The 10,045-nt window shown below is 40.1% G+C and overlaps 1 protein-coding gene and 1 long non-coding RNA gene across 2 annotated transcripts in view; one reads left to right on the top strand and one right to left on the bottom strand.

The window, feature by feature from the left end:
- The window catches only part of CNTNAP2 (contactin associated protein 2), a 1,620,276-nt gene that overhangs the window by 870,186 nt on the left and 740,045 nt on the right, over positions 1–10,045 (bottom strand). The gene's annotated exons all lie outside the window — the stretch shown is intronic.
- Positions 43–9,334, top strand: LOC120397720. The gene is made up of 3 exons (XR_005593957.1): positions 43–133; positions 6,972–7,058; positions 9,217–9,334. It is a non-coding gene; the product is annotated as an uncharacterized LOC120397720 (long non-coding RNA).

Here is a 10,045-nt window from a genome sequence, read left to right as displayed (position 1 = left end):
TTTGTTCATGGTCATTCTAATTATTACTAAGAAGGTTCTGAAGTTGTGGTCCAGCTACCAAGAGAGCTCTATCTCACACATACATGAATCTCAACCCATAGGATGAATCTACGTTGTTCTAGTGGATGTTGAGGTAGGTCATTGTTCTTGGAGGGAGAGGCAGTTTCTTGGGTAGCTAGGGCTACTCCTGTATAAGGCTTTCAATATCTGAACTAAGATTTTGAACTTGAATCTGTATTTAGTTGGGCACCAGTGCAGTTATGAGAGCACTGGCAACTGATGTAGTTTCAGTGACCTGTGTTGCTTAGTAGCAGGAAGGCAAATGCCTTCTGAACAAACTTGAGCTTTTTATTGGGTCAGCAGTTTCATTCCAAGGAACAATGATTTTGATTAATGTTGGAGATCACAAATGTAGGTTACAGTAGTTAAGCCTGATGGAATGAAGTGAGATCTTCTGGCCATCCATATATGGAAAAGGATATTTCTAGGAGACATATACCTCTACTCTGCTATAACGCGACCCGATATAACACAGGTTCGCGTATAGCGCTGTAGCAGCGGGGCTCCGGCGGCGCTTTAAAGGGTCCGGGGCTCCGGCTGCTGTGACGAGCCCCTGGGTCCTTTAAATCCCGCTGGAGCTCTGCCGCTGCTACCCCAGGGCTGTGGCAGAGGGGTTCAGGCGGTGCTTTAAAGGGTCTGGGGCTTCAGCTGCTGCGGGCATCCCCGAGCCCTTTCAATCCCACTGGAGCCCTGCCACCGCTACTCCGGGGCTGCGTCAGCGGGGCTCACCGGCGATTTAAAGGGCCTGGGGCTCTGGCTGCTGTGGGGAGCCCTGGGCCCTTTAAATCAAGGGAAGCAGGGCTCCAGCTGTGATTTAAAGGGCCTGGGGCTCTCCACAGCAGCCAGAGGCCAGGGCTCTTTAAATCACTGCCGGAGCCCTGCCGCCCCTACTCCGATATAACGGGGTTTCAGCTATAACGCGGTAGGGATTTTTGGCTCCCTATGACCGCGTTATAGGGGGTAGAGGTGTACTCAATAAGCCAGTGCCAGTTAGAAGTCCAGCATGATCCAATGGTTATGACCCATCTTGACAACTGAAAGACAGATGTCCTTCCAGAATGGTCATGTTCTCATAAATAAGACTCCATCCAAACCACAACAGAGTCAGAACGATATCACGCTTCTCACAGCCTTTTAACTTGTACAAGCAGCCTTCCACATTTTAAGTGCCTAAATATGGATTTAGGAACCTACATTGTTGTATGAAATTTGAAAATTTTAGCTATAGTATCCTTGATCATTCAGGCCTAGAACTTCCAAACTCTTACAAACATGATTTACTTTTATGCATCCTATAATACCACTGAAGGAGAAAGAAGTGAAAGTCCCTTTGTCATATGTTTACCGATGTACATCAGCAGAGAACTGGTAAATGGTCAAGAATGTTAACGCTTTTCTTTCTGCCAGGTAACAAAAACAAATTTAAATAATTCATTATTATTAGTACTGTACTCAGTCTGGGACAGCAACTCTCAAAGTCCATATGTAATCTGAGATGTCCAAAATGTTCCCCTTTTCCCACATAATTGAGATTCTAATGGAAATACTGACAGGGCTGTAAAGGTAACTATAAAAAGTCAATGGGACTACTCACCCTTGTAAAGTTGGGCACATGGGTATTTTCAGGATTGGAGTCTAAATCAACTATAAAATATAGGCTTAAATAAGCACAGTATGGGTAAGTTAATGTGACTAAGAAAACCCTATATTTTCATTTAGAACATAAGAACAGCCGTACTGGGTCCATCTAGCCCTGTATCCTGTCTACCAATAGTGGCCAATGTCAGGTACCCCAGAGGGAGTGAGCCTAACAGGCAATGATCAAGTGATCTCTCTCCTGCCATCCATCCCCACCCTCTGACAAACAGAGGCTAGGGACACCATTCCTTACCCATCCTGGCTAATAGCCATTAATGGACTTAACCTCCATGAATTTATCCAGTTCTCTTTTAAATGCTGTTATAGTCCTAGCCTTCACAACCTCCTCAGGCAAGGAGTTCCACAAGTTGACTGTGTACTGTGTGAAGAAGAACTTCCTTTTATTTGTTTTAAACCTGCTGCACAGTAATTTCATTTGGTGGCCCCTAGTTCTTATATTATGGGAATAAGTAAATAACTTTCCCTTATCTACTTTCTCCACATCACTCATGATTTTATACACCTCAATCATATCCCCCCTTAGTCTCCTCTTTTCCAAGCTGAAAAGTCCTAGCCTCTTTAATCTCTCCTCATATGGGACCCATTCCAAATCCCTAATCATTTTAGTTGCCCTTCTCTGAACCTTTTCTAGTGCCAGTGTATCTTTTTTGAGATGAGGAGACCACATCTGTACGCAGTATTCAAGATGTGGGCATATCATTGATTTATATAAGGGCAATAATATAATCTCTGTCTTATTCTCTATCCCCTTTTTAATAATTCCTAACATCCTGTTTCCTTTTTTGACTGGCTCTGCACATTGCGTGGACGTCTTCAGAGAACTATCCACGATGAGTCCAAGATCTTTTTCCTGACTCGTTGTAGCTAAATTAGCCCCCATCACACTGTATGTATAGTTGGGATTATTTTTTCCAATGTGCATTACTTTACATTTATCTACATTAAATTTCATTTGCCATTTTGCTGCCCAGTCACTTAGTTTTGTGAGATCTTTTCGAAGTTCTTCACAGTCTGCTTTGGTCTTAACTATCTTGAGCAGTTTTGTATCATCTGCAAACTTTGCCAGCTCACTGTTTACCCTTTTCTCCAGATCATTTATGAATAAGTTGAATAGGATTGGTCCTAGGACTGACCCTTGGGGAACACCACAAGTTACCCCTCTCCATTCTGAGAATTTACCATTTATTCCTACCCTTTGTTCCCTTCTTTAAGCAGTTCTCAGTCCATGAAAGGACCTTCCCTTTTATCCCATGACAATTTAATTTACGTAAGAGCCTTTGGTAAGGGACCTTGTCAAAGGCTTTCTGGAAATCTAAGTACACTACGTCCACTGGATCCCCCTTGTCCACATGTTTGTTGATCCCTTCAAAGAACTCTAATAGATTAGTAAGACATGATTTCCCTTTACAGAAACCATGTTGATTTTTGCCCAACAATTTATGTTCTTCTAGGTGTCTGACAATTTTATTCTTTACTATTGTTTTGACTAATTTGCCCGGTACCGATGTTAGACTTACCAGTCTGTAATTGCCGGGATCACCTCTAGAGCCCTTTTTAAATATTGGTGTTACATTAGCTATCTTCCAGTCACTGGGTACAGAAGCTGATTTAAAGGACAGGTTAGAAACCCTAGTTAACAGTTCCGCAACTTCACATTTCTTTCAGAACTCTTGGGTGAATGCCATCCTCTAGTGACACTTCAATCTGTGACAGTTCCTCAGATTTGTCACCTACAAAAGCCAGCTCAAGTTTGGGAATCTCCCTAACATCCTCAGCCGTGAAGACTGAAGCAAAGAATTCGTTTAATTACTCCGCAATGACTTTATGGTCTTTAAGCGCTCCTTTTGTATCTCGATCATCCAGGAGCCCCACTGGTTGTTTAGCAGGCTTCCTGCTTCTGATGTACTTAAAAAACATTTTGTTATTACCTTTTGAGTTTTTGGCTAGCCATTCTTCAAATTCCTCTTTGGCTTTTCTTATTACATTTTTACACTTAATTTGGCAGTGTTTATGTTCCTTTCTATTTGACTAGGATTTGACTTCCACTTTTTAAAAGATGCCTTTTTATCTCTCACTGCTTCTTTTACATGGTTGTTAAGCCACAGTGGCTCGCTCTTAGTTCTTTTGCTGTGTTTCTTAATTTGGAGTATATATTTACGTTGGGCCTCTATTATGGTGTCTTTAAAAAGCGTCCATGCAGCTTGCAGGGATTTCACTTTAGTCACTGTACTTTTTAATTTCTGTTTAACTAACCCCCTCATTTTTGCATAGTTCCCCTTTTTGAAATTAAATGCCACGGTGTTGGGCTGTTGAGATGTTCTTCCCAGCACAGGGATGTTAAATGTTATTATTTTATGGTCACTATTTATGGTCACTATTTCCACTATTTATGGTCCTGTTATAGTTACCTCTTGGACCAGCTCCTGCGCTCCACTCAGGACTAAATCTAGAGTTGCCTCTCCCTTTGTGGGTTCCTGTACCAGCTGCTCCAAGAAGCAGTCATTTAAAGTATCGGGAAATTTTGTCTCTGCATTTTGTCCTGAGGTGACATGTTCCCAGTCAATATGGGGATAATTAAAATCCCCCAGTATTATTAAGTTCTTAATTTTGATAGCCTCTCTAATTTCCCTTAGCATTTCATCATCACTATCCTGGTCAGGTTGTCAATAATAGATCCCTAATGTTATATTCTTATTAGAGCATGAAATTACTATCCATAGAGATGCTCTGGAACCTGTGGATTCACTTAAGATTTTTACTTCATTTGATTCTACATTTTCTTTCACATATAGTGCCACTCCCGCCCCAGCATGACCTGTTCTGTCTTTCTGATATATTTTGTACCCCGGAATGATTGTGTCCCATTCATTGTCCCAAGTCCACCAGGTTTCTGTGATGCCTATTATATCAATATCCTCCTCTATCATGAGGCATTCTAGTCCACCATCTTATTATTTAGACTTCTAGCATTTGTGTACAAGCACTTTAAAAAAGTGTCACTGTTTATTTGTCTGTCCTTTTCTGATATGTCTGATGTTTTTATGTGAATGTTTCTCATCTGACCTGGCCCTTACATTATCCTCTTCCATCCTCTGCTCCTAACTATAACCTAGAGAATCTCTATCAATAGACTCTCCTCTAAGAGAAGTCTCTGATCCACATGCTCCTCTGCAGCAGTCAGCTTTCCCCCATATAATATAAGGAGATATATGTATCTCATAGACCTGGAAAGGACCCTGAAAGGTCATTGAGTCCAGCCCCCTGCCTTCACTAGCAGGACCAAGTACTGATTTTGCCCTAGATCCCTAAGTGGCCCCCTCAAGAATTGAACTCACAACCCTGGGTTTAGCAGGCCAATGCTCAAACCACTGAGCTATCCCTCCCCCCATAACTTGTGTGTTTAAATAGATAAAAATTAGTGCAATGTAAGATTATGTTATTTTATGCTTTGTTTTACTATATAAAATTCAGATAAGCTGCTCTTTTCAGAGTTCCCACCAATATAAGAAGCAGTCTCTAGGTGAAGCACAGCTTATCAACAAGCTGCTCAGAGTATAACAGTGCAAAGGCTCTGAGGTGCTATTGCACAGCGGAGCCAATGTGATTTACATATTACACATGTAATGCTGATTGCACATTAAAGTAATGTTAGAGTTAAGAAAATTGAGTTAAAACACGATAAAATGATTCCAGGCTCATGGCAATGTTTACCCTGAGGCAGTCTGAAACAGCCAAGATATGAAAACTTGGATGAATAAAAATACTTTGCATGCCAAATTTCTTAAGCTGTTGCATAATACAAGTTACAGCATTCAGATATGTAACCATTTTAGAAAATGTATGAAAAATAGCTCAGGCTCAAAGGCTAATTTTAAAATTAAATATCAGGGTGTTTTTAAAAGGTTGAGTTTTATTAAAATTCCAAAATATAAAGAGGGTGATTAGTCTGCTCTATGAATTAAGGTCCTAATCAATGGAAATTTTACCCTCAACCTGAATGGGAACATAATTGGACAGTGATTGCTATTGATTCTTAAAATGATGTGATCCACTTGAAAAAGCATCTTAGCCATTTTGATGCAATTCCAACGTTGTCAGTGTATCTGGGCCATCGCTGTCTTCCCATTGCAATAGTGGAAAGTCAGCACTTCAAAGGAACACAGTAAAATGACAATGATTTTGAAGTGACTACTCCAGTGGAGTATTAAATCTCAATTTTTCATTTTGCTGAAATATTGGAACAAATTGATAATTGTGTTGCTAATATCATATCTTAAATTGTATATATTGTGGGAAAGAGCCAGTTTTGATGAATTTCCCATTTTGAAAAAATATGAAAAGATGAATAAAACAAAGTTTTGAAATTGTGGAAGCATTGTGTTTTGATGTTTTTGAAAGGAAAATATTCAGTTTTTGCAGTCAAAATTACTTTTTGTTTAGTTATTTGTAGTTTAATTTTTTTTAAATTGAAACAAAACATTTAAACATTACCAAAACAAAATGTTTTGATTGACCTGATCTGACTTTTTTTTTTATTTTGGAGTTTTGGTTTGTGAAAGTGTTTGAGATTTCAAATTTTTGTTCAAATTTGGGATGCATAAAATTGTCAAAACTTCAAGTTATCATAGATGAGGGAAAACCATTTCCCACTAAGCTTTACTATCTAGACAGAGACATCCATTCTGCCCAATCCCAGGTATGATCTGAGATGGCCACAATATGCTCCTTTCCCCACAAAACAGGGATTCTACTGGAAATACTGAGACCCAAAACCACAACTTTAACTATAATTCTCACATTACTGATTCACTAACATAAATAACATTACACAAACATGGTGAAGATAGATAATAACTGTCTTCGGTATGATAACTTGGGGTCTATGTGTTAGCCAAGGTTGATAAAGTTTCTCTATGCAGCAGGATGTGATAAAAGCACGATTTAGGTTTATTCACAGCCTGTATTTAATGTCTACATTATGACAGAAGATCAATTGTTCAAATTCCCTTACTGCATCTGTGGAAAATACAGTACGATGAAGAGATATTTCATTCCCTGTGTTTGGAATTGCCCTTAGCTATCACTGTCAAACTTAGGGTCAAAATTTAGACAGTATAGGTTTGCATTAGAATTCCCATTCAGCCCTCTGGGATGTGTTCAATTTTAAGCATTACCCAGCATCACTAGCAGCATTATATTTCAATTCATACATATTGAATAATGTAGCTATCTAATACATGTGTATGTTCTAGGAAAATGTAGTTTGGTCAATTCTATCAGAATGTCACTCACAGTGAAGAAAATACAAAGATGCCCTGCATAAAAAATGGATTGCTAAGGTATGAGACATCTAGATTTAAAAAAATCTTGTACTCCTTATTAGAAGTTTGCAAAGAAAGTAGCCTTCTTTCATTTCATTCTATCGCTAATATTAATAACAAACAGTACATACTGGTTTTAAGGATTCTATTTTGCATGGATGTGTATTTTGTCCCTTATGGAATAAAGCACATGTATAAATGTAAACATGTGTGTAGTCCCACTGGTAGCACTGCAATCTTTCTAATTGCTGATTACCAGACCCATGAGGCCCCGCCCCTGTTCCACCTCTTCCCCCAGATCCTACCCCACCTCTTCCCCCAGGGCTTTGCCCCCATTGTGCGTTCCTCTCCTGCCTCCCCGTCACTTGCTGGATCATCGCAAGGAACCTGCATACAAGTAGGAGTTGGCCCCGACTAAGCAGGGGCTGATGTGGCTTAATGACCCAGATCTTCCCCCTACCCTGTGGTAACCAGACTTTTGCTTCGGGTGCTATTTAGGGTTGCCAGGTCCCCTTTTTAACTGGATTTTCCTGTCAAAACCCGGGCACCTGGCAACCATAAATGTACCTGGACACACAAGCCAAAAACTGGACTGTCCAGGCAAAACTAGATGGGTGGCAATCCTACCACTGGAAATACTTGTGTGTTTAAAGTGAAGCTTTGCTACATTGGGGCCAGATTCTTCTGCCCCTTGCCAGATGGAGCCCTTAAATCCTGAAAGCACTCAAGAAAATGAATTGTTCATTAATCCCCACAACATTTCCGTAAGGTACAGACATTGAAGCAATTTTCAAAAATTGACTTCCATTTTAGGTGCCTCCATTTTTGGGTACCCACATTTTAGACACCTTTATAATGATTATCAGAAACACGGAGCACATGCTGCTCCCACTGACTTCATTGGAAGTTCTGGGTCCTCAGCAGTTCTGAAAATCAGATCCAAGGTGTTTTCTAGATAATGGGCATCGAGAAGTCGAAGCTGTCAAATCAGACGCCTAAATGAATTACCAAGACTGTAGAGCAGTGGTCCCCAAAATGTGGGGAATATTTGGGGGAGGCGTGGCAGGGCCTGGGCCAGCCCCCACAGGACGTGAGGAGAGATGCCACCCAGTCCTGCTCTAGCTCCAGCCCCACCCCCAGCTCCAGCCTCATCTCCACTCTGGTCATGGCCCCGACCCCCAGCTCTGGGCAACTGGCCACAATCTTTCAGCCTTGCTCCTGGCCATGACCCCCAAACGCAGCTCCTGGAGTGGGGTGGGGGGTAGGGGGAGGAGACACAAACAGAGTCCAATACGAGTAACGGTGTGTGTGACAGAAATACTTTGGAGACCACTGCTGTTGAAGTGTTAGAGCTGGATGTAGCTCTCAGAGGTTCACGGCACCCGAAATTATTGTTAGACCATTTATATGAAGACTCTTGTTGTGTTTCACTTCACATAATATTGGTATTATTTGTATATATAATTAATGCTGCATTTTATTTTATACTAAATATATATAAATGGAGTGTTAGATTATATTCTCATTCTGAGTATACACCAGTTGGATTTACTCAAGCTTCCTTCAAATTGGATCAGACTAGACTGTAATATACATGTGTTTATTATTTGTTGTTAATCTTGCAATAGTTAGACTCAAAGACTATTGAAAAAAATTACCATCTGCATTTATTTTAAAATCCATTAAAAATGAGCAGTGATGCTGTAAATGAAAGATTCTAGCTGAAGCTAATGGCATTGGCACTTGTGATAGATTTGGAACTGGATTCTGAGAGGAATTCCTGTGTTTGCCCCAAAAGTTACATGGCTGCTGATAATCCTGCTAAGGATCTTTTTTTTTTCTTTACTAAGTCACTTGCTCCTTATTAAGGCTCTGATTCAACAAAGCACTTAAACACATGAATGATTCAATTGAAATCAATTCACCGCTTTCTACATATTAAAGTGTTTAATTTTTTAAGTCCATTCTGATCCTTCTGAGGCTGAACAGCAACAACAACAAAAAAAAACCTTCTGTCATGAAGAGGAACAGATCCCACAGCTTCGAAAATGACTTGACTTTACTCTCTAATGGCCATGCATTAATTTCCCTTAAGAACAAAAGGGGATTCATGCCTGTATTGTCGCTTTAAACTGAGCTGACACCTTTGAATGTTATTTTCTCTTGATCCCTCCAGTAACTAGAAAGCTGAACAAGGAAGATGAAATGGAACCAGGGAACTATGTACACGCACGGCAAAAAGAGAGGTCATATGAGAGGCTTTAATGGAAGAGAGCTCACAGCAGACAGCAAAGACAGACTAGGTCTGCAAGAGAAATGTAATAATAAACTGCTAAAAGACACAAGGTTCCTGTTGGCTTTTTAAATTCAGTAATCAATAAAAGGGTAATGTTGAAGATGTTTACTTAGAAACTATTGCCTTGAATGAACAATAACCTACAGTAAAATATCAATAATCCAATAAACTGAATTTAAATAATGTCTCACCAGTCATGTAAACTGAAATATAAATCTCCAGTACTAGTTGCCCCATCACCTTGGTGATGTGTAACAGATTCTTCTCAAATCAACCATCCTCCTATGCTAAAAATCAACTATAGGATTTCTGCTGCCTTAAGAAAATAACCTTCCTATACCTCACTAAATGTTTGTTTCCCCCTAATATTTTGCTACCTCATCACAAAATCACCCTGGTCCCGATTTTGCCACCCTTGCTTCTGACATATAGGGGACCGATCCAGAGCTCACTCCAATGGCTTTGTATCTGTTCCCAGTATATTACTCTGCAAGTTGCCTCACTGAAATCAATCAGACATTAAGAAGTACCACTCAGTTTAAACAAAGGTGGTAGAGGCCTATGTAATCGGTTATGGTTAAGCAAACCTGGCAGCCTGTATTTCAAAGAGGGATTGCCCAGGAATAGTTAATTATTCAGTCCACCATTGCTTAAATGGAGATGGAAAAGCCTTCATAGAGTCTAGGCCATAGCCTCAGCTAGTGTAAAA

The sequence above is a fragment of the Mauremys reevesii genome, linkage group 2, assembly GCF_016161935.1.
Source record: "Mauremys reevesii isolate NIE-2019 linkage group 2, ASM1616193v1, whole genome shotgun sequence".
Lineage (NCBI taxonomy): Eukaryota > Metazoa > Chordata > Testudines > Geoemydidae > Mauremys > Mauremys reevesii.
This window is presented reverse-complemented; position numbering and strand designations above follow the sequence as displayed.